Source organism: Mesocricetus auratus, unplaced genomic scaffold (assembly GCF_017639785.1).
Source record: "Mesocricetus auratus isolate SY011 unplaced genomic scaffold, BCM_Maur_2.0 Super-Scaffold_4256, whole genome shotgun sequence".
NCBI lineage: Eukaryota > Metazoa > Chordata > Mammalia > Rodentia > Cricetidae > Mesocricetus > Mesocricetus auratus.
The window spans coordinates 108,255,592-108,280,093 of NW_024429182.1; the positions used below are offsets into that span (position 1 = coordinate 108,255,592).

Sequence of the window (24,502 nt, forward strand, 5' to 3'; positions counted from 1 at the left end):
CAAACCAAAGCTGTTGTGGAATATTTTGATCATACTCTGACACTCCAGAGACTGACAAAGTTTACCTTGACTCCCAGGGTGGAGCTAGTTATTAGCTGAACAAAATTAGCCATAGGGGTTTTGGAGGACCCAGGACATATAGAGAGCACAGGAAGTAGTAGGGAGAGGCTTAGAAAGAGGCTTGACCCAGCCAGGCGTTGGTGGCACACGCCTTTAATCCCAGCACTCCGGAGGCAGAGGCAGGAGGATCTCTGTGAGTTCGAGGCCAGCCTGGTCTACAGAGCGAGTTCCAGGACAACCTCCAAACAATACAGAGAAACCCTGTCTTGAAAAACCAAAAAAAAGAAAAAAGAAAAAGAAAGAGGCTTGACCCTCTTGGAGGAGAGGGTGAGGGGGACTGGGAGGCTGGGGGGAGGTCACTGGTCACTGAAGGGCCCAGACCCTCACCCAACCCCCTGCTTTGGCAGCCATGACAGGATGCAGAAAAGACCCAGCAAGACGTAGGCCCACACACACACACACCTTTTCCTAATTACTGGGAAGAAACTGCCGGATACCCTTCATGTGTTAAGGAACCAATCAGAAGTTACCTGGCAGGCTTTGAAAGTGCTTAAGTGCCCTTGAATGGCCTCTAGCATAAACCTTTTTGCAGCTGCAGCTGACCAATTAACTTGGGACAGGTTCTCCCAGCCCGGAGGTTTGCCAATCCTGAGGTTGTTAATATGCAACTAGCAGGACCTTCCCCCTCCCCCCCCCCCTGCGCCCCCTGCCCCATATATGCCCTGCCCCACTGCTGCCCCTCATATCTCCTACTCCACCCACTGTGTGGGACAGATGAAGGACCCAAGGTAACTCATAATTTAAAAGACTCTTTGGTTTTGCATTGGATCTGGTCTCTTGGTGGTTTGGGGGGGTCCAGAGTCTGGGTGCAACAGTTGCTTCTCTGCCATGTCTCTGATCAATCAGGTTTTTACCCTGATATCTCACACCTAAGTTTTTATTGATAAAAGAATAATTAGATAAATGCTACGTGTGGTACCCATCATGTGGCATATAAATCTACATTGGGCCTGAGAAAGCTGAAAAATAAGTTCTGAGTAGGTTCTGTGCTTATGGCGTAGAGGCATGACTCTTCTAGGAACCCGGCTACTGAGCACTTGAATGGTATTTATGAACAGTGCTACATGGTGGCCAGAGACTAGGTCAAAGTGCCTACCACAATATAGACCTAGAATTTTCCCAGTCTCCAGGCCAGGCCCACAGGCATGAGCTCCCCTCTCACTGACACAAAGGGGGTAGAGACAGCCTCCGGGCCATGTGCTAAGCTGAAGCCACACAGCAGAGGGCCTAGCTGCCATTTAGTAGTTTAAGTTTCGGCTCATGCCTCAGAGAACTCTTTAAGCGTGTGGCTACAGGTGCTAGGAAAGTTAGGCCCCGATTGAGAAAACCTCTGAACAGATAGAATATGCTTAAAAATGTTCTTAGATGCTGAAGAAAATGGGTATAGACAGTCATAGAAAAATAGTTTTAAAATAATAAAGTTAAGTCTTTAAAGAGAGAGTAAAGTAATAATAATAATAAACTGCATAAGGATAGGATATACACAGGGCACCTGGGTCCTGTGTGTTGCTTTGTTGACTGAATTTTTTAAAATGCTGATGAGTGAATAGCAGCTGCTTTAGGGAAGTCTCAGATTCAGAATGGAAATGTGTTTCATTGGGTGAGAGGGTATGCTTTTGTTTCCACAGGAAAAGAAAAAGCTTTGGATTCCTTCAAAATTAATAAAGATCAGCTTTGACCAGGGGAGACCGCCTGAGGATCTCGGCTTCAGACACGAGGAAGGAAGCCAGGAAAGACTACAGGACACGTGCTGTGTATGCTGATCCCTTTGCATGGGAACATCTTTGAGACTGGATGAGACATGATAAATCTTGTTGGCTACAGAGTCCTCATAACAGTGTGGCTATACAGTCCAAATGCACTTATAAAGTTGACAGATGCCTTTTATCTACCCAACACAGAGCAACAACAAAAAAGATCATCTTTAGCTGACTTGTCCACACTGTACATTCCATACTTGTGTTAATGCAGATATGATGTTAGCTTTAAAAGTTTGTGTGCCTTCAGAATAAAAGAACCACATACCAATAAAGACACGTAGCCCAAGTGATCCAGCATCTCAGAATGCCTCTATTGCAATTTCCTCAAAATTCTGCATCCAAAACAACTCCAAAGCTGCTAGCTGAGATGGTCCAGCCTCAAGCACTACTCCAGACAGGACTTCAGATAAGCCTTGCACTTTCCAATTACACAGAGACTGAACAAGTAGCTAGCAATCCCAGGACTTGACCACTGCCTTAATTTTATCAGGGTCTCCTTGATGTGGGAAGTCCTGTGATTATGTCAATAAAGCACTGTTGGGCCAATAGGAATTGAGATAGGTGGGACTAGGAGTCCAGGAGGACTCTGGGAAGGAGAAACACAGAGAGTCTAGATGTAACGCCATGGGGTAGGAAGCCTGGAAACTGCTCCACTAAGAGACATACTTAGATTAACAATTATGGGCCAGGCGTTGGTGGCACACGCCTTTAATCCCAGCACTGGGGAGGCAGAGGCAGGCAGATCTCTGTGAGTTGGAGGCCAGCCTGGTCTACAAGAGCTAGTTCCAGGACAGCCTCCAAAGCCACAGAGAAACCCTGTCTCGAAAAACCAAAAACCAAAAACAAAAAACAAAAACAAAAACAATTATGGAGTAATTACTTAAATCAGAGCTAGCCAGTAAGAAACAAGCAAGGCCAATAGCTTCATAATTAATATAGTCTCCTGTGTGTTTATTTGGGACTGATGCGGCTCTAGAACCAGGCTGGCGGGAAGGCTTCTCTCAAGGAAAAGGCTTCCCTTTACATCTCCTAAAGATTCCATTGCTCCAAGACAACAGGAAGCAGTCTAGAGAACACAACATCCACATTCACAAGAGGCAGTTGGGTGATTTTAGGTCATTTAATGACTTATAGATGTTTATCATTTCTTAGGGAAGTTGGTTGCAAATTGTTACTGGTCGTGGTAAAGGAAAAGACTAAGCAAGGGAGGCTGAATTCAAGGATCTCTTTCTGAAAAGAAAAAGGGAGATATGGAAAGGATAGGATAAGAGAGTAGATTGTTAAATCTACTTTAAACTATTGATCTCAAATATTTTATACTGGTATAGATTTTTGTATATTTATACAAATTTAAGGTTACTTTTGTTATTCTGTATATATGCTACTACTCTTATTTAAGTTATTGTACCTATGCAGCTTATTTAAAAATGTAATATATATGTTGGGCAATGGTGGTGTACACCTTTAATCCCAGCACTTTGGAGGCAGAGGCAGGCAGATCTCTGTGAGCTCATGGCCAGTCTGGTCTACAAAGTGAGTTCCAGGACAACCAGAGCTGTTGCACAGAGAAACCCTGTCTTGAAAAACAAAAAAGTAAGAAAAATGTAATTTATAATTAAGAAATACAGGTTAGGCTGGGTAATGGTGATGCACGCCTTTAATCCCAACACTTGGCAGGCAGAGACAGGTGGATCTCCGTGGGTTCGAGGCCAGACTGATCTACAAAGTGTAGCTCCAGGGTAGCCAAAACTACAAAGAGAAACCTTGTCTTGAAAATCTAAAAGCAAAAAGGAAATACAGGTTAGTGGTTAATCATCTATAATGATCAAACTTGTGGTCATGTTAGGTATATTTTAGAGATTAAACAGAGACACATTTTAGATAGATAGGTAGTCTACAAACACTTCAGAGACCTGTAGAATATGGCATTGAAGATGTTTTAATAACCTGTGGCTTTAGATGACAGTGTGACACGTCTGCTCCTGACAGCACCAATTTACTTCAGAAAGGGTGATGGGCATCCAAGAACCTCTGCATGGAATTTTCTTTTATTGTGCCTTCTCTTCTGGCTGCAAGCTAATCCCAGCTACTTTTCCAGCACATTGCCTGTGTGCTGCCATGCTCCCCACCATGATGATAATGGACTAAATCTCTGACCTGTAAGCAAACCCCAGTTAAATGCTTTCTCTTATAAGAGTTGTCTTGTACAATCCCAGTGCCAGTGAGTCTGGGAAACAAGGAAGTTCCCAAGAGAGATGCGTGATACCCCAGAGAAGTGGAATGAAGCAAGATCTCCTGAGCACATTGCGAACATCCGGGGGAGGGGAGAGGGAACCAAGAAAAAGAGAGGGGGATAAGAGGAGGGACGAAGAAGACATGGGGGAGCAAAAAGGTTGAGTCGAGGTAAGAATAGAAGAGAACAGGATGAGAGATACCATAATAGATCGAGTCATTTTAGACTTGAGGAGAGAGCTGACACTAGTGAGATCTCCAGAGATCTACAAGGATAACACCAACTGGCAAACTAAGCAATAGTGGAGAGACTACACTAATAGCCCCTCCTTGATGATAGGGTTGATGATTACCTTATATGCCATCCTAGAACCTTCATCCAGGGACTGATGGAAGCAGAGACAGATATCCACAGCTAAACACTGAACTGAACTCCTGGAACCTAGGGACAGAGATAGAGGAGTGATGAGCAAAGGGGTCAAGACCATGATGGTGAAATCCACAAAGACAGCTGACAGGATAAGGGGGAGCTCTTGAATCCCAGACTGATGGCTGAGAGGCCAACAGCGGACTGATCCAGACTCCATGAATGTAGTGCTAGAGAGGAGGCCACAGAAATCACTGGGGCCTTGGGTAGTAGATCAGTGTTTACCATGGTTTATGAATTATCTTTGGGTGCCCATTCCAAATAGAGGGATGCTCTCTCAGCCTGGACACATGGGAAAGGGCCTAGGTCCTGCCCTGGATGAAATGACAGACTTTAGAGATTCCCCCCCAAGGAGGGACTCACCCTCCCTGGGGAATGATGTGGGGATTGGATGGGGGTCTGGGGGCCTAGTGGAGGGACAAGGGAGGAGGGGTGGGAGAGGGAGCTGGGATTGATATGTGAAGCATTCATGTTTCATTTTTTTTTTTTTTGGTTTTTTCGAGACAGGGTTTCTCTGTGGCTTTGGAGGCTGTCCTGGAACTCCCTTGGTAGTCCAGACTGGTCTCGAACTCACAGAGATCCTCTTGCCTCTGCCTCCCGAGTGCTGGGATTAAAGGCGTGCCCCACCAATGCCCGGCCAGCATTCATGTTTCTAATTTAAATAAAAACATATATTGAGAAAAAAAAAAGAGTTGCCTTGATCATGTTGTCTCTTCACAACAAGAGAACATTGACTAAGACATTGGTTATGTTTCTTCACTTTGAAGGCAGGCAGATCTCTGTAAGTTCGAGACCAGCCTGGACTATCAAGCGAGTTCCAGGACAGCCTCCAAAGCCACAGAGAAACCCTGCCTCGAAAAACCAAAAAAAAAAAAAAAAAAAAAAAAAAAAAAGAACTTTGAAACAGTAGAGACATTGAACTCCTCCCACCACAATAAAAGGAAAGCTATCTCAGACAAAATAATGGGCAAACATCCTAATTTTTTAAAATACGCAATAAATATGAATGCTCTATTCATGGAAGAAATGTAAGTGACCAATTAACATTCAAAGATATAACTGAAGTAATTATCAAATAAGTGAAGAATCCCAAGACTTACATGTCATAGCCATTTGTACAATACATGATTTTACCAGGCAATTTGTTAATAGATATCAAAAACCTTGAGTACCAATTCTGCTTTTAGGAATTTACACTTGGAAAATAATCCTGATAAGTAACTGAGTCATAAAGGGAATGTTTAAAATGCTCTCATTGTACAGGGGGGGGGAGACAAAAATATTAAGGTAAATCAGACAGTGGTGGCACATGCTTTTAACCCCAGTTTTCAGGAGGCAGAGGCAGTCGGATCTCTGTGAGTTCGTGGCCAGCCTGGTCTACAGAGCGAGTTCCAGGACAGCCTCCAAAACAATACAGAGAAACCCTGTCTCGAAAAACAAACAAACAAACAAGAAAACAATAAAGTTAAAATTGTCCAAGCATGTGACAGTGTCTAACACCTGTGCAGCCTGCAGAGGACTGCAGTGAGGAACCACTCTAGAGTAGTAAAACTGAGCATGTATACTATTAGCATCTCTGTGTTACTCGAAGGCCTCCTTCGTTCCTCCAGATTAAACACCTTTCCGTGTCTTAGATTCATACTACCATTTGTTGCAGGGACATGGTCTTTTAGGCTATGTCGCCCAGGATGGCCTCAAACTTGAGATCCTCCTGCCTCAGCTTCCAGGCTGCTGGGATCACAGGTATGCAGTAGTGGCTCCTGGCATTTCTATTTCCCTCTCAACTAAATAAAACAAAGTTTTCTCTACCCAAGAACACATTTTGTTTGTAGAGGACATGCTTACTTATTTCAGGTCTGGCCCTTCATTCCTTAGAATGCCAGACATACTGGGAAGATTCTAGGCACTGAAGATGTGGGATTTGGCTCTGTCTTTGAGGGGCAGAGCCTCATAAATGTGCAATGGTTTACCAATGGCACTCCTTCTTTCTTCCTGCCCACCTCCCACCCTCATTGTTGTTTGTTTTTTAATGACAGATTCTCACTATGTAGCCCTGGATGCCCTGGAACTTGCTGTGTAGACTAGGCTAGCCTCCATTTCCCATCTGCATGGTTCTGCCACTAGTGCTAGGATTGAAAGTATGCGCCACCACTCCTAGCTTCTCAAGGGTACCATTCCCAGCACTGGAAACAGGTTTTCTTCTCTGCTTTGTAATTACTAATCAAAGCTTGGATGAGGTCCCCTCATCAAGAATCATGCCCATCAATTCCCTGCTTCCAAAATTCTCGTTCTCTATGCCAGCCTCGTACAATTAACAAGTGGAAACATTCTGGCCAGGATCCTGAATCATGCACGTGGTTCTCATCGTTTCTCTCTTAACAGTGCACAAAGAAAGCTGGGAGTGAAGGCTCATTCTTTCCTGCCAGCTCAGACCAGGTCCCTAGCATAGCAAGCCTCTGGCACAGCAGCTGACAAGGACAAAGACCTCCAAGGTTACTTTCTCCCTAGTGACTTAATGACCGAACCATCAATCAAAGACAGGGAAGAGACAAAATATAAAAGCATTAGAAGAGTCACCCCAGGGCCCTCAGAGATTATTAATGAGCAAAATGTCTCAGCTCACTTCCATTAACCTCTGTACCTCTTCTGCCATCCTCTCCCCCTTTCTTCTTGCTCTGGATTCTTTTGAGACATCTCTTTCGAATGAAGGATAGAGAGCTTGGGCTCCCCCTTGAGGTAGAAGTGTGCTAGTATGTCCCCTTGTACTGGGTCTTGAGTTCTCCTTACTCATCAGCCTTCCTAAACTGAGTTGTTTGGTTTTACTCATTTTCTTTTCAGGGAGACTGTCTACAATTCCCATGACACTTATTGGAAGTTCCACACTCTTCCTGTGTTAGCTACTCTGACTTTGACAACTGAGAGGGTCCCTGGCCTGAGGCATAAGTAGCAGTGTGCTTTCCAGCTTTGACTTTGATCTCTCCAACCACCACCCTCCAAAATGCACCACTCTACTTGATGTCTCCCCATCTTGCATTGCTCCCTTCTTCTGGATCGATATATGTCTTCATTTTGCATACAATTCTTTTCCTGCCTTTTTCTCAGCCCTTTCAAATTAATTTCTTCTATTCTTCAAAAGTCTGATTCATGCAACACTCTCCCCCACACACCTCTGAGATCCTGTAAATCAGTTTACAAAGCTCTTCTCAAATCCCTTAATTGTAGCTATCTCTCTCTATTTGTTTTACTATTCCCACTGGTAAGCACACAATTTCTAGCACATGTGAGAGTCATTAGATAAATATTGAATGAAGTTGTTGAAGGACGAGTTCAAACACCCAATTTGCTATAAGCAAATATAGCTTTATTTTGAAAGATGAGAAAAAAGAAAGTGTGAAAAGAGGGATAGAAAAGATGGTAGAACAGGAAAAATAAAAGCAGAAGAAAGAAAAGTGCCTGGAAGGCAAAAGTTATGAGACCTACAGTATATTCCAGAAACAGCGCTAACGTGAGAATCAGGAAGCTGCACTCAAGCCCTGTTCAGTTGTTAGTCAAACGGCAAGCAAACTACTCTCTGAGCCTGGTTCTCTAGAGGAGGGAAGCTCTGGGTTATGTGCACTCTGAAACTGTGTGACCATCTTCTCACTCCAAGATTCTGATGGCTGACTGAATGAGATGGCATTCAGAGGGCCAGTGAGATGGTTCTGTGGGTAAAGACATTTGCCACTAAGACAGAGGACCTGAGTTCAATCCCTGGGCCTTACCCTGTGGGAGGAGAGAACCGACTCTTAAAGGTTGTTCACATATAATCATGGCAAGCCCTCCCACCTCAAATAAAACATTTTTTAATGGGAAGGAATTTAAATAAAGCACATTAGAAAAAGATACAGGGCCCAGGGAATTAAACTGTAATTTCTGGGACTTAAAATGAGTACAAATACTCAGGATCTTTTTTTTTTTTTTTTTTTGGTTTTTCAAGACAGGGTTTCTCTGTGGCTTTGGAGACTGTCCTGGAACTAGCTCTTGTAGACCAGGCTGGCCTCGAACTCACAGAGATCCGCCTGCCTCTGCCTCCCGAGTGCTGGGATTAAAGGCGTGCGCCACCAACGCCCGGCAGGATCTTAAAATAATAGGAGTTATGTAAAAGACTTTTGTGATTATTAAAGCTTAGTTGTATATTTTTGAAATGCTGTTCTGAATTTGCTTTTCTTACAAAAGCAAATCTATCTATGTGTCTGTGTAGGAACTTGTGTGTGTAAGTACAGACGCCCACAGGCCAAAAAACCGGCACATCTCTTGGAGTTATAATGTCTTCATTAGGGTTTCTATTGCTATGAAGAGACACCATCACCACAGCAACTTTATAAAGGATAAACATTTAATTGGAGTGGCCTAGATTTTTAGAGGTTTGATCCATTATCATCATAGTATGACATGGTGGCATTCGGACAGATGTGGTGCTGGGGAAATAGCTGAGAGTCCAACATTCCTGATCCTCAGGCAACAACAAGTGAACTATCTCACTGGGTGTGGCTTGAGCATAGGAGACCTCAAAGCCTGCCTCCACCGTCACACTTCCACCAAGACCACACTCTCCAACAAGGCCACACCTCCTAATAGTGCCACTCCCTTTGGGGACCTTTTTTTTTGTTGTTGTTGTTGTTTTACGAGACAGGGTTTCTCTGTATTGTTTTGGAGGCTGTCGGTCCAGCCAGGCCTCGAACTCACAGAGATCTGCCTGCCTCCCGAGTGCTGGGATTAAAGGCGTGTGCCACCACCGCCTGGCTGGGGGCCATTTTCTTTCAAACCACCACATATAGGTAGTTGTGAACCACCCAATGTGGGTGCTGGGAACTGAACTCAAGTCTTCTGTAAAAAAACATCAATTACTCTTAACCACCGAGACATCCCTTGTGCCCCCTTTAGGGGATTTCAAAACTATCCACTGTCCTTGCAAATTAGTGTTGCTGATGCCCCTCTGAGTCTACGCATGTGCTGTTCTTTCCTGTGTACTGATATCTCTTGAAGATATCAGCAAAGTGACTCACTCCCTTTGGCCTAACAGCCTTAAGGCACATGTCCCCTGAAGGGACCAGCACTACCCTCCCCCTTTTATCAGCCACGACAGACTAACATGTACTCGCCTGACCTTGCTGCTCCTGTCCTGGTCACTAGGAGGTCAGAAGTTAGCTAGTGGGGCTGTGCTTTACGGCTCTCGGTGTGTTTTACAGACAAGTGCACAACAGTGACGTGCAGAACATAGCAACCACCCTGGGAGGGTTTATGGGCCATAACAACCAGTTGACCAATCAACATAGGGCAGGTCGTCCAAGCCTAGAAGCGCACCAATCCTGAGACTTGAATACCCCTAGGCACTCCCCTTATGCTGCTCTATAAGATCCCTGCCTCGTGAATTCTCATGGTCTTTTCTCCAGCCATCTGCAATGGTGGATGGATGAAAGGCGCCAGCTAATGGGGTTAGCTCGTAACAACAGCAATAAAAGACTCTTTACTTTTGCATTGAAATGGGCCTCTTGGTGATTTTGGGGTTCAGAATTTGGGAATAACACCCCATCATTTTTGTTGTCACTGTGGCCATGGTTGGGGGACACCTGGCACACCCAGTTAGTGGTCAGTATGACACTTGAGAAGGGAACAGATTGGTATAACAGGACTCAAATGTGAGAAGCTAGGACTTTTCTTTGCAGAGCATCCAATGTCAGCAACTTCAGGAATGATGACACAATTCCAGGCTGCCCAGCCTGTAGCCTAAGGACCTTAACTCAGATAAGATGAGATCCTTGGCTTTGAGAAAGTTCAGAATTTCAAGACTCGCCAAAATGAAGCACAATCGGGGTTTATAATCCCCATAAATTGATGTTTTTAGTGTCAGTTTTAATTGTGATGGTTAAGAAAGGAGCCCAAGGAGAAAATAAGACAGTCTTGAACATGGACTCATCTAATTGAAACTGAAGTTCATTGTCTTTACAATGTAGATTTGGTTTAGCCCAAGTCCTGGGCCATCAGTACTTCTGCTCCACCATGGTGTCTGATAATTTATCAGAATGGCACACAGATCTCTTGAAGGCAATGTTCTTTTTTCTAAAGATTTATTTATTACGCATACAGTGTTCTGGCATGCATGCCAGAAGAGGGTATGAGATCTCATTATAGATGGTTGTAAGCCATCATGTGGTTGCTGGGAATTGAACTCAGGACCTCTGGAAGACTAGTCAGTGCTCTTAACCTCTGAGCCATCTCTCCAGCCCCCAAAGGCAATGTTCTTATGTGTACTGTAGAGGATGCAAGGAATATCAGGTTGAAGAGATATACAAGGTGAGATCTAGAGGAATCTCAGAGGCAGAAGTCCTGTCCCCACAAAGTAAGGAAGGACAAACAGCTTTCTCCCAGCACCTTGATGTGCCCCTGACTGGGAAGCTGCCCATCCCCATCATTTAGTGCTATTTATGGAGGCTTTATAAAGTTGCTTCATTAGATCAAAAACTGCTGTGTCACTTTTATTGCTCAGGAAATGCCATGGGTTTTAAGATCTCTGTGCCAGGGACCTGGACAATGACCAAATATCTTTCTATGATACTACACAGTGGCAGTGAATTCAAGGGCATACATTTCAGGGTATATGCAGCTAATAAGTAGTTTGTAATGATGAAGCCAACAATGTTGCTAACTGTGTCTCAAAGGTAATGATAAATCATTAGGTTGCACTTACATTTCATTGCAATTTATCTCCCACTAACCTCTTAAATTGACAAATTAATGACATCAGCATGTCTTCACTTAGTAATTATAAGCCTACCCTTCCCACTTTCATCTCGTTCTAACGCTATCTTACTCTGAGTCATTTATTTGATAATTAGAAGTTACACGCATTCATGGGGCTGTGGCTGAGCTGGGTATTCCAATGCTGTATTCCAGACAGCTTTTCTAAGAAGGAGTGGTGGATGCTTTTGTTTTTAAAGATTCATTTATTTATTTTATGTATCTGAGTGCTCTATCTGCATGTGCAACTTTATGTGAGAAGAGGGCATCAGAGCCTACTACAGATCATTGTGAGCTACCATGTGGGTGCTGGGAATTGAACTCAGGTCCTCTGGAAGAGCAGCCAGTGCTCTGAGCTGCTGAGCCATCTCTCCAGCCTGAGATGGATGCTTTTTAACCTTAACTTGTTCACAAGACTTCTGAGTTTAGATCCAAACTTTTACTTCTATAAACCAGTACTTAGCCTACTAAAATGCATGTTCCTGCACAACAAACTACACATAAGTTAGTATTTTTTTTGTTGTTTTATCAAGACAGGGTTGCCTATGGAGTCCAGAAGAGGGTGTCTGGTAAGATCTCCTGCAGCTGGAGTTACAGGCAATCATGAGCCACTTGACATGGGTGCTGGTACTCAGACGTGGCTCCTCTGCAAGAGCAGTTCATGCTCTTGACTGCTGAGCCATCTCTTTAGCCTCAATAAGTCAATAAATTTTTTTTTTTTGGTTTTTACGAGACAGGGTTTCTCTGTATTGTTTTGGAGGCTATCGGTCCAGCCCGGCCTCGAACTCACAGAGATCCGCCTGCCTCTGCCTCCCGAGTGCTGGGATTAAAGGCATGCGCCACCACCGCCCGCCAGTAAGTCAATAATTTAAGGGATTACACCAGACCCTGCTGATCTACATACTCATGCTCAAAACTGTTTATGACAGTGTTATAACAAAGCAGAAAGTTCCTACTTTCTTCCACAGGAAGAGAGCAAGAAGAAGGCTATCTATAATCCAGAAGGAAAGTGCACTACACTGAGTAGCAGCACCTGAATCTTTGGTTTCCCAGGTCTCAGAACAACCAGAAAGCAAAAGAGAAAACAGAGACTCTCAAAACACCTAGCAGCTTTCAACTTGCACATGTGCTCTTCTATTCTTCCAGGGTCCCCAGTACATCATAGGGCATTCTACACAGGGCAAACATGTGGAGATGATGCCAGTATCCATGGCAACAGTGGATAGTTACTGCAAAGTCTATAGAGGCAATTAGAAATGGTATTAGAAGTCAAAGATCAGCCGGGCGTTGAGGGCGCACGCCTTTAGTCCCAGCACTAGGGAGGCAGAGGCAGGCGGATCTCTGTGAGTTCGAGGCCAGCCTGGTCTACAGAGTGAGTTCCCGGACAGCCTCCAAAACAATACGGAAAAACCCTGTCTCGAAAAAAAAAAAAAGTCAAAGATCATATTCATCAGGATCTCGAAAAGCATGGACATGGAGGGCTAGAACCACATATGCAACTGGATCACCAACCTCAAGGTCCCCAGGACCCCTGGCCTGAAGCAGCATTTTCATCAGCAGAACCATCTCTGACAGGCTGTTAGCAAGATAAAAGCAAAGGAAATGATTAGTGACAAACTGAAAGAGTTGAGGAAGAATCCAAGAGGTCATCCTTGAGCACCGGATAGTCAATACTGGCAGCACCACCACCACCGATGCCTCCTTCCGGTGCAGCAACTTCAAGGAGAATCACATTCCTCTACCCAGTTGGAGGTAGCTCATGACTGCTTTCCTTTTGGTAATCACTGGACATTCTCTTGATAAGACCACTCACCAGGACAGCAAGGTGAGGAATAAGGAGGAAAGCCTAAACCATGTACATACAACGCAGGGAAAAGTAAAATGAAAACAAAACAAAAATTAAATCAAATCACAAGTCAGATGTGGCGGCACATACCTATAATCCCAGCAATTGGGAAACTGGGAGGAGACAGGATGACCAGAAGGTCAAAGGCAGCTTTGAAAAACACAGAAAGTTCTACGATAGTCTGAGCTAAATTAAACCCCTTCTCAACAAACAGGCATGGCAAGACAGCTCAGTGGGTAGAGGTGCTTGTACACAAGCCTAATGACTCAAGTTCAGTATTCCAATATCAGTTATGGGTTTTGCTATAACTTTAGAATATGGGTTAGAACATCTGCCTTTAGCCTGAACAGTCAAAAACCATTAAGTCCTCATAGAGATTTTTGTGAGTTCAGAACTTTCATAACAAAGGCCCTAGAAACAAAGTAGTATATTTTACCCTCTACTAGTATCATTAGAGAGAGGACTATGGAACTTAACAAGTTTCTTAACTTTACACAATGATTTGTCTTTCTTTTTTTCTTTTGAGAATGTGGATGCTGTCATTTTCACTAGTATGACTTAAGTGAGTGGCACAGATAGTAGATGCCTTATAAAGGTAATGGCCAAACAATTGTGGGCCTGTGACACCTTAGAAAAGTTCTCGCCATAATCCATCTCAGGACAATGATAGTTGTTTTAGTGGAATTTGACCTGAAATAACAGACCCTGGGCATCAACTTCCATAACTCTCCTTCTAAATGCAGTTTTCCTGTTTATACGAGCAGGTGTTTTCTTTCCTTCTAGGCTGTATGTAAAACATAACATTGATTGCTACGTTGCTACAAGTGTGTCAAAATTCGTACATTCCAAACGCAGGTTTAGACAAGATTATTTTAAATCCCTTTACTTATAGGGATTTCCAAACCTCTGACAGTATCCGGGCAGAAGCCTCAAACTACAAAAGTGTTTGTGTCGTTGTTCAGTCAACTCCAAGAACTTGTTATCTTTTAAATCCTCTAAGGAAGTCAACACAAACAAGGGTGGGAGCCAGGGTTTGGTGGCACACGCCTTTAATCCCAGCATTTTGGAGGGAGCCAGAGGCCAACCTGCTCTACAGAGCAAGTTCCAGGACAGTCAGGGCTACACAGAGAAACCCTGCCTCAAAAAAGACAAAACAAAACAACCCCCCCAAAAAAACAAAAACAAAAAAAGCAGACAAACAAGAACCAACAAACAAACAACAAAAGACAAGAAACCAAACTCGGGTGGGAAGCAGATATACAATGCTCATTTCACATGGACAGGATGCACTTGCTGGGTTTGCAGGCACTGTGGATGTAAGAGGAATTAAAATGGAGCTGCATTACAGATAGGCTGGTGCGGGATAGGGCCGAGGCACAGTGAAGCAACTGAGTTAACATAGGGGCTGCTAACAATGTGGCTCTGTCGGCAGGGAATTTACCCGGCATGTACTAAGCCCTGTTGGGTCCCCAGGACTGCATAAACTGGACATGGGGAACTGGCAAGATGTCTTACAGGCTAAAGATGATTACTGCCAATCTCTGAGACTCACACTGTGGAGAGAACCAACTCATATAAATTATCCTCTGACCTCTGCATGCACATACATCCACACTAAATAGACATAATTAAAAAATAAGACATATGGGAGGAGGAGCTGGGAGAAGGGGGGTGACTGCAGTTGGGATGTAAAATAGAGAAAGAAAAATAAATAAAACAAATTAAAAAAAAAACAAGCATAGCTGTGAAAGCCTATAATCGCCAGTCACATAGTATGTTCAAGGCCCAACCTGGGACACATGAGACTCAGTCTTTAAAGAAGAGCTAGTGGTGGTGCATGCCATTCATCCCAGCATTCGAAGAGGCAGGAGGCTCTCTGTGAGTTCCAGGCCAGCCTGATCTACTCAGCCAGTCCCAGAGAGCCAGGGTTACATAATGAGAAAAACCTGTCTGAGAGAGAGACAGAGAGACAGAGACAGAGAAAGAGACAGAGAGAGAGAGAGCATGAGAAGCAGCTACTTTGTGGTGTTGGGGTAGAGTTGGTCTTGGAAGCCAGTAGACAGGACATGCAGTAAATGTGTTACTGAAGTGCTTGTTTGGGGCTTTCTCAGTGTCACCTAGAGCTGCTGGTCTTGTTCCTCCATGAGCTCTTACCCCACAATTTTTTCCAGCCCTTCTGACACCTGGGACCTTAGGGGATTAAAAGTCTTTTAATCATCAAATGGTAACCTAGCTGCACTGGGAATATTACCTTGTACAAGACTAACTGTGTGGGCACAGGCAGTGGTGGCACATGCCTTTAATCCCAGCACTTGGGAGGCAGAGGCAGGAGGATCTATGTGAGTTCCAGGACAGGCTCCAAAGTTACACAGAGAAACCCTGTCTCAGAAAAAAAAAAAAAAGACTAACAGTGTAAAACAGTGAATATTCAGTAATTTGGTTTCTCTCCTTCCCTCCTAAGGATATAATTGGGGACAATGAAGGACAATATAAGCATGCCTGGGCTAGCATAGGACTACGTATGGCAAGCTCAGAAACTATAGAGAACCACTATGGGTGAGGTTAAACAATGTCCATCATCATGATGCAATACCAGACATGTTTTAAAATGATATAGGAAAACAACATGCTGTTGCAGGCAGTTTTCTTTCCCGCCAGCCTGGTTCTGCAGCCACCTCAACCCCAAATAAACACACAAACTCTGTATTACTTATAAAAGTGTTGGCAGGTGGCTAGGGCTTCTTATTGGCTAGCTCTGTCTTAAGTATTAACCAATTTCTGTTAACCTATGTATTTCCATGTGGACTTATCTTACCAGAGAACACCTGGTGTGCCCTTTCTTCCCAATCCTTTATATGGATTCTCCTGACCCTAGTCCTGCCTATCTTCCTGCCTCATTGGCCAAACAGTGTTTTATTCATCAACCAATAAGAGAAACATGTACACAGAAGGACTTCTCCATCAACATGCTCACTGTATATTGTCATAATTCCTTACAAAACCATAACATGGTTGAGAATGTAGTTCAGCTGATGGAATGAATGCTCAACAGCATGCTGAAGCCTTTTTAGGTTTGGTTCCTAGCACCTTGTATACCTAGGATAGTGGTGCATTTCTATAGTTCCATATACTCATGAGGCCAGAAGAGTGGAAGTTCCAGGTAATCCTTGCTATATGGCAAGCTATAGACTAGCCTGGATTAAATAATATTCTGTGTCAGAAAAAGCATACAACAAAAACTTCCAGGTTATTAATTATATTTTCCAACTGTGTGTATCCGTGTCTCTGGATACATATAAAAATTAGATGTAAATATCAATTATGGCTAGCTACAAACAGTGAGATTATGGGAGCATTTTTTTCTTTGTGCTTTTCTTCTACTTAAAGAATTATCCAAAATATACACCTTACTCTTGTCATTCCAAACAATTTCTACTTTCAGAAGAACCAGAAAGTTACTTAGCTTTGTTTGTGTAAAAATATCTCAACCAAATTCCCCAAGGGCAGGAACGGAAGGCTATTTCAGGATGCCAACTGTGCAGACTAAAAACATTACTCAGAGAACTTGTGTTTGGAAACAAAGAAAAAAGTTACATCCTATTCTGCCTATTCTGCCTGGGGTACACCCACAGGAACTGCAGGGAGTGTTTGAAGCCTTTTATACTGTTCTAATAGCTAACTTTAAAAATGTATTTATAATGTGTATGGCTGGTGCAAGTTTGTGTGTCCAGTTTGCATGCATATGCCTGTGGAGGCAAGAAGAGGGTGTCATATCCCCTACAAGTGACTGTGAGCCTGGTGTGGGTGCTGAGAACTGAACTTGGGTTCTTCAAAAGAGCAGCAAGTGCTCTTAACTAATGAACCATCTCTCCACCCCCATTCAAGGGTTTTAATTCTGGTATCTCAGGGATTCCATAAGAAGCCTCACCAAACATACCAGGCGGCTATGTGCTAAAAGAATCATGGTGGCCTTGAGTAATATCCTAGAGTTTCTGAGAGAGGGAAGAAAATAGATCTTATCAGGAGGCAGAGTAGTGTAACTGTTAAGAACTCAGACACTGTAGCTAAACATACCTTAGAATCCTAACTTTGAAACTGGTAGTTTGTGTGGCCTTAGGTTCATTACTTAATCTCTGTGTGTCTCAATGTCTCCATCTGTCAGCGAGCATATTACATCTATTTATAATGTGTCAGTGATGACTAAAGAACTATTGCATGTTAAATACTTAGCACACCTTTGTACACTGTAAGTAGGAACACAGAAAAGCTATTAAGTTACTATAATCAGTAACACAGAAGAGATCAAATAGAGTCTTAGATAAAGAAAGGGCATTGTGGTTGGTTTGAATGAGAATGACTCCTGTAGGCTCATGTGCTTAATATATACTTAATAATACTCATACATCCCTAGTTGGTGGAGATGTGGTCATCTAAAAAAAGATATTTTTATTTATGTGCATTGGTGTTTTGCCTGCATGTATGTCTGTATGAGGGTGTTTTGATTCCCTGGAACTGGAGTTACAGACAGTTGTGAGATTCCATATGGATGCTAGGAATTGAACCTGGGTCCTCTGGAAGAGCAGGCAGTGCTCTTAAGTCATCTCTCTAGCCGAGGAGGTGGTCTTATTGAATAAGGTGTGTCATTGGGGGTGGGCTTTCAGTTTCAAAAGACTCATTTCACTCCCAGTGTTCTCTCTCTGCCTTGGTTTTAGATCAAGATGTGAGGTCTCAGATATTCCTTTGTTCTGCCATCATGGATTCTAACTCTCTGAAACCATAGCCAAATCAAACACTTCCTTTTATAAATTGCCTTAAGCATGATGTTTTATCACAGCACCAGAAAAGTAACTAAGACACACATACTAGTTCTGACTGAAATGATGAGAGACTTCACGAAAAGAAAATGTAAACATTCCAAGATGAAGGATGAAGGCATTTGAGGAGGTGGAAATATCAGAGTGTAGAAGTGAGGCCATCACTGCACATGTGCTGGGCCACTCTCATGGAACCTCACCTCTTAGAAGACTGTGGGGAAAAAAGAAGAGCAGGGGAAGGGTTTGTCTCAGCTCATGGACATTAATAGATGTCCCATCTATCTGTTGTAATCTTCATCCTCAAACCATTTTTTGAGACAGTCTCTCTATGCAGCTATGGGTGTCCTGGAACTTGACATATGGATAGGCTGGTCTCAAACCCACAGAGATCTGCCTGTTTCTATGTCCATAGTGCTGGGATTTAAGAGGTGTACCACCATGCTTGGCCCTTAAACAATTTTTTTAATATCACATAGGCCTTTCTTTTTGTAATTAGTCTAATCTGAGCATGTACTGAAATGCCTCCCCTACCCTCTTCATGATCCCTTACATTCACTGGATAAAACCAAATTTCAGCAAGTGTTAAGTCAAAGAATCTCCTATCTAAAATCTCCAGAAACAGGAGAAGAAAGTAGAATAATAGAGTAAGGGAACTATAAACCCTCCTTTTCATAGGTGTGCGGACAGTTTAAGGCTTGGGAAGTGTCCTGGTTACTTCTCTATTGCTATGTAAAACACTATGACTGAAAGCAACTTGAAGAGGAAAGGGTTTATTTGACTTATGGATTACAGTCCCCCATCAAGAAATGCTGGAACTCAACCAGAAACCACGGAAGAAAGTTTCCCTCTAACTTGCTCCTCCTGACTTGCTCGGGTTGCTTTGTTATACACTCTAGGACCACCTGCCCAGGGATGGCACCACCCATACTAGACTGGGCCCTCCCACATCAGTCATTAATCAAGAAAATGTCCTACTGGCATGTCTACAGGCCAATTTGATGGAGGAATTTTCTCCATTCCCTATTCCCAGCTATGTCTAGGTTTGTGTCAAGTTGACCAAAACCAAAAACAAAACAAAACAAAGAAAAAACCAAAAACAAAGACTGCATTGAGGCATTAACTGCAGATTTTGAACTTTCCAGTATTCATAATTGTATAAATCAGTATTTAAAAATATGCATGCATGTGTAAATACATACATATATAATCCACACATGTATTATTTATATACATATGTACACACATACACACACACACACACGGATATATAAATGTTAGTTCTTTTTCTATGGAGAATCATAATATACACTTTTGTTGGCAACTCACTGAAACAGTCCCTGATGGATGGGAAGGAGCAAGAGGTTCCCCGGACTCAGGAAAGTCACAAGAAATGTACAAGGTTCCTCCCTGGGTTGTAAAACCAGTTAACAATTACTAGGGGAGAGGAGAGTCTTGGGTGCAGGGGCCTCATGCTGTTTATAAAATCTGTGTAATTTAATCCATGTAATTACCCCTTCAACACAAGAACTTCTCTGATGTTGATTCATTTCAACAAAAACAGCTCTATCAGATCCAACAGGACAAATCCTACATGATAGAACACTATGAACCAGGTGGGAAAGGGAAAACAAGTTTTACAAAGAAATGGAAACCCAAGTGTGTACTTCTCAGGGGTACTGTAAAGTTAATAGCTAATAGCAGGTCTCACCACCTGCTGGATACCGACTTCAACTGTTAGGTAACAGTGGTTCCTCCTCCTCCTCCTCCTCCTCCTCCTTTTCCTCTCCTCCTTCTCCTCTTCTTCTTCATCTTCTTCTTTCTTTTCCTCCTCTTCTCCTTTCTTCTCCTTTTTCCTCCTCCTCCTCCTCCTTTTTCTTCTTCTTCGTTCTCCCTCTCCTCCTTCTTCCCTCTTCTCCTCCTTCTTTTAAGACAGGGTTTCTCTGTGTAGCCCTGGCTGTCCTGGAACTCAGTCTGTAGACCAGGCTAGCCTCAAACTCACAGAGATCTGCCCGCCTCTGCCTCCCGAGTGCTGGGATTAAAAACATGTACCACTACTGCCTGGCTAGGATTTTGTCTTTTTAAAAAAGCTATTATTTACTTATTAAAATCAACATTAGGCATGTAGGTGTTTTTTCAGTGAATAAAGGAGAATTTGGCTATTTAAAAAAAAGATGTATTTATCTTTTGTATATGAGTGCTATAGTTACATGTGTGCCTGCATGACAGAAGAGGGCATCAGATACCATTACAGATGGCTGTGAGCCGCCATATGGTTGTTGGGAATTGAACTGAGGATCTCTGTAAGAGCACCCAGTGCTCTCTCTGCTCTTTCCAGTCCTTGAGAATTGGGCTATTTAAATTACTGTGAATGCTTTTAAAGTTAAAACAACCTTTTCTCTTACTTCAAATCCAATCCATGTTATTACCAGAAAGACAGAGATGGTGGGGATGTGGCTCGAAGGTACAGTGACTGTCTGGTGTGAGTAATGGACCATGGGTTAGATCTCCAACAAGAGAGGAACTGGATGAAAAGAAAAACCAACATACTGGCAGTGGGGACCATATGGTACGGGGAAAGGAACAGGCCCTGGAGTTAAGTTGTGTGGATTCATACCTCACCCACTCCACATGCCACCTTGTGACTTGGAGCTGTTTGATTTCTTTGTCTCAGCATCCTTACCTATAAATAAAATATTATACAAAATTAAAAATTAGATAAATTGTACAACAAACCTTGAGTGAATGTGACTCCTGGACCCAACTTTCTCGGTACTTTTTGTCCTAGTATCTTAAAATAGGGATTGTGCTTGTTTCAATACGTTTGAAAAGAACAACCTGCATCTCAAAGTCACTTTCAACCAAAATTGTTTCCCTTGCATCTTTTTGTCTACTACATAGGAGGGGAATACATATACATACATACATACATACATGCAGATAAAATCTTACTCATAAATACTGAAAGCTTTAAAGCAAGGTAGACCTTTGTTTCAATTTTTTTTAAACTTTTTTTATTTTAAGATTTATTTATTTTTTTATTATGTATGCAGACAGGCCAGAAGAGGGCATCAGATCTCATTACAGATGGTTGTGAGCCACCATGTGGTTGCTGGGAATTGAACTCAGGACCTCTGGAAGAACAGCCAGTGCTCTTAACTGCTGAGCCATCTCTCCAGCCCTTGTTTCAAAATTTAAAGTTTATCTTTCAGCAATTTTTCCAGAAATGACAACTGTCCAAGCTCTTTCAGTCTGTAAACAATCTCTTTAAGCTTACACAAACTTCCTCTGAAAGACTAAGTCATTGGAATTACCTCTATTATTTGAGCCAATCCTTCCTTAAAATAGAGAGAGATCACTGATGACTACTTGAACTTAGGAAGTAAAATTACAACTTGTCATATCTTCTCAACACTGAAATGAAAGATTTTCAATTATGTCTTCTACCTCTTAGTGACATTAACATCCAGGGAGTCAGCTGAGTTCTAGGTTGGTTGGTTAGGTATCTGTCCAATATATTGGATATTATATAAATTACTGGGATGAGGGGCTGGAGAGATGGCTCAGCGGTTAAGAGCACTGACTGTTCTTCCAGAGGTCCTGAGGTCAATTCCTGGCAACCACATGGTGGCTCACAAGCACCTTGAATGAGATCTGGTGCCCTCTGCTGGCACTCAGGCAGAAGGCTGTATACACAATAAATAAATAAATTACAGGGATGTTTCTTAAACATCTCCAGAAGCAACCATTTCCTTGCTAGCTTGTATTTATCAATTTATTATTTATTTGAGACAAAGTATCCTGTAGCCCAGACTGGTATACATGAACACCTGATCCTCCTACCCTCTTGAGTGCTAGGTTTATGGGTGTAAGCTACCATGCTTATGTATGAAACAGTTAAAAAAAGTGCTGGGCATGGTGGTGCGTACCTTTAATCTCATCACTTGGCAGGTAGGTCTCCATGACTTTGAAGTCAACCTGTTCTAGATAGTGAGATATTGTTTCAAAACAACTACACAACGGAAGTGTGTGCAAGTAAAATTACAAATTGTCTATCTTCTCAAAGCTAAGAATCAAAGTGCTGGAGCTAGAGGAAGACGTGTGTCCTGTACTATCTATCTCTCTCTGCCTTATTTAGCGCTTTGAGACAAGGTCTCTCACTGAACCCAGAGCAGACTGGCAGCCAGCAGCCTACCTCTTTATGTAGCTACTAGGGATTCAAACTCAAATCTTCAATCTCCGTAAGTGCTCTTATTTTTTGCTGGAAAAATATTAGGATTTTTGAAGGTGTACCTTGTCTCATTTTGCCTCTTATGACACATCCCACCTGAAATTATAAACTACTTATGCATATCAATAGCATTTCAGCAATTACTTGCTAATTTCTAAATTGTTACATAGCCATTTCTTTTTTACTTTTTTAAAGATTATTTTTATGTGGATAGGTGTTTTGCCTGAGAGGTGTCTGTGCACTACGTGCATTCTATGAGTCCAGAAGAGGGCTTTGGATACCTTGGAATTGGGCTCTTATGCCCTGAGCCATCTCTCCAGCTTCAGTAGTCTCTTTTTAGCTAAAATATTCCCTCCTGGTGGGAAGTCTAATTTAGAACTCGGTGCACAAAACTTACAGGGTCCGGGAAGTAATCGAAACTTACAAGACTCCAGAAGTAAACAAAAACTTACAAAGCTCATGAAGCTTCTGAAAGAAGTCATCAGCTCCCTGCATAAGCAGGAAGGGAGTGACTCCTGCATGTCATTTTTCCGTTTCTCATACAAATCAGCCAAGCTTTGTCATCTCAAAAAGGAAGAGTTGTTCACATAATGAAACTGATGTGTTCACTATAAAGATGTTGAAGTCTTAAGTAAAATGGTATGTAATGGATGGTGTACTCCTTTGGGAGATGCACTGAGGTCTAAGAGGAAATAAGTGGGTGCCCAACAAATGTGTGGTCCGTCTCTACTTCTTCATTTTAAAGATAAAGTTATGCAAAATTCTGTCTGAAACTGAGGTGGGAGGAAGTTCTTCATTCAGTCATTCGTGTGCCTTAAAGATGCACCCACCAAATCCGTAAGGCTCATAAATCTGTTGTCACCCGTCTGTCTAGATGGTACCTGAGGGGGCTGGTCAGACGGCTCATGGTTAAGACCACTGGCTATTCTTCCAGAGGAGCCACACTGTGTGGATCACAACCATCGGGAAGTCTAGTTCCAGCGATCCAACACCCCCATCTGACCTCCTCCTGCAACAGGCACACGTGCGGTGCACAGACATACACGCGAGTGAAACACTCATACACGTTTTTAAAACATTTAAAATTACAACACTAAAGAAAAAGGTTTGTGTGATACGTGCAAACACTTTAGTCAAGTTACAATTTGGTTACCTTTTCCTAGATGAAAAATTGCCTTTTGCCTAAGTCTCACAAACTCATGCAACTGCTCACACTGATTTATAGGTCCTGCCAGTTTCCTAGGGCCTCAGTTTTCAACAGCTAAAACCAACATCTTGACTATAAATCATGGTAATTTAGAGCCATGTTATTTTTGATTTTTATGTTTATTTATTTTGGGAGATAGGGTCTATTATTGCAGTCCTGGCTGAGCTGGACTTTCTTGTGTAGACCAAGCTGGACTTGAACTCACTGTAATCCACTTGCCTCTGTCATTCTAGTGTTGGGATCAAAGGCATGCGCCACCACACCTGGCTAAACCATATAATTTTAAGATTGTCTTTCAGGCAGGTTTTTAATAAATAGCCCTCGATTTTTGGAACTTGATATGTAGAGATTGAGGCGATCAGGTGGTACTCCTGTTGTTGCCTGGGATTACTGGCAGGGAACATGCATCGCAAGGTGTTTTTACTTAAATCTAAATATGTAACTTAAAATATAGCTTTACTTAAGCCAGTAGTGGCACCAACCGGTTGAATATAATTATTTATCATAATAAATATTCATTCGAAAAAATATCTGCCCAGAATTTAGGTGTGTCCGGAGGCACTGATCTGGCACCGTTTTGAAATCCTCCCCAGGGGGTTGGGAACCAGTGAAAGACTACCTGGTTCACCAAACAAGAAACGAGGAGAGGAGGGGCCTGAAGGAGGCCGGTCCCCCCAACCCAGCGCGAGAATACGCCTCAGCGCATGCGCACCTCCGGGTGGGTCCCTTCCACCTGCCCGATAGGGGTGGCAGCAGAAAGCTGCCTATAGATTTTGAATGTCTACCTTCAAGAAAGGGCCTAGATTGTGAGGAGTTCCGTGAGCAATAGTCTAATGATGTTCTCCAAAGTCAGCACCAGGGACCCTTGGCATAGGCATCCGAAACAAGAGGTGACTTCTCGTTTCTTCCCCCTCCCTCTGGGACAGTGGTGGTCTGATCCAAGCCACAGACTTTCGCTCGTTTGCAGCGGGTCGGAGATCGAAGGATTGAGCCAATTGCGGATGAAACGTCTTTGCAAGGAAAGGGGTGAGGAAGCAGCCCTTGGAGTTCCGCCTCTTCTCTAGGCGCCGGTGGGGAAGGGGGACGTAGGG

At 42.9% G+C, this 24,502-nt stretch overlaps 2 long non-coding RNA genes across 3 annotated transcripts in view; one reads left to right on the top strand and one right to left on the bottom strand.

Moving 5' to 3' along the window:
- The window catches only part of LOC110341632, a 123,220-nt gene extending 121,050 nt beyond the window's left edge, over positions 1-2,170 (top strand). For both annotated transcript variants that reach the window (XR_005869768.1, XR_002383598.2), the window contains one exon: positions 1,749-2,170. This is a non-coding gene — a long non-coding RNA (uncharacterized LOC110341632). The remainder of the gene's footprint in view (positions 1-1,748) is intronic.
- Positions 2,171-4,493: 2,323 nt separating this feature from the next.
- LOC121133044 lies at positions 4,494-24,502 on the bottom strand. The gene is made up of 3 exons (XR_005869787.1): positions 24,197-24,502; positions 20,591-20,656; positions 4,494-4,554 (listed from the first exon to the last, which is right to left on the bottom strand). It is a non-coding gene; the product is annotated as an uncharacterized LOC121133044 (long non-coding RNA).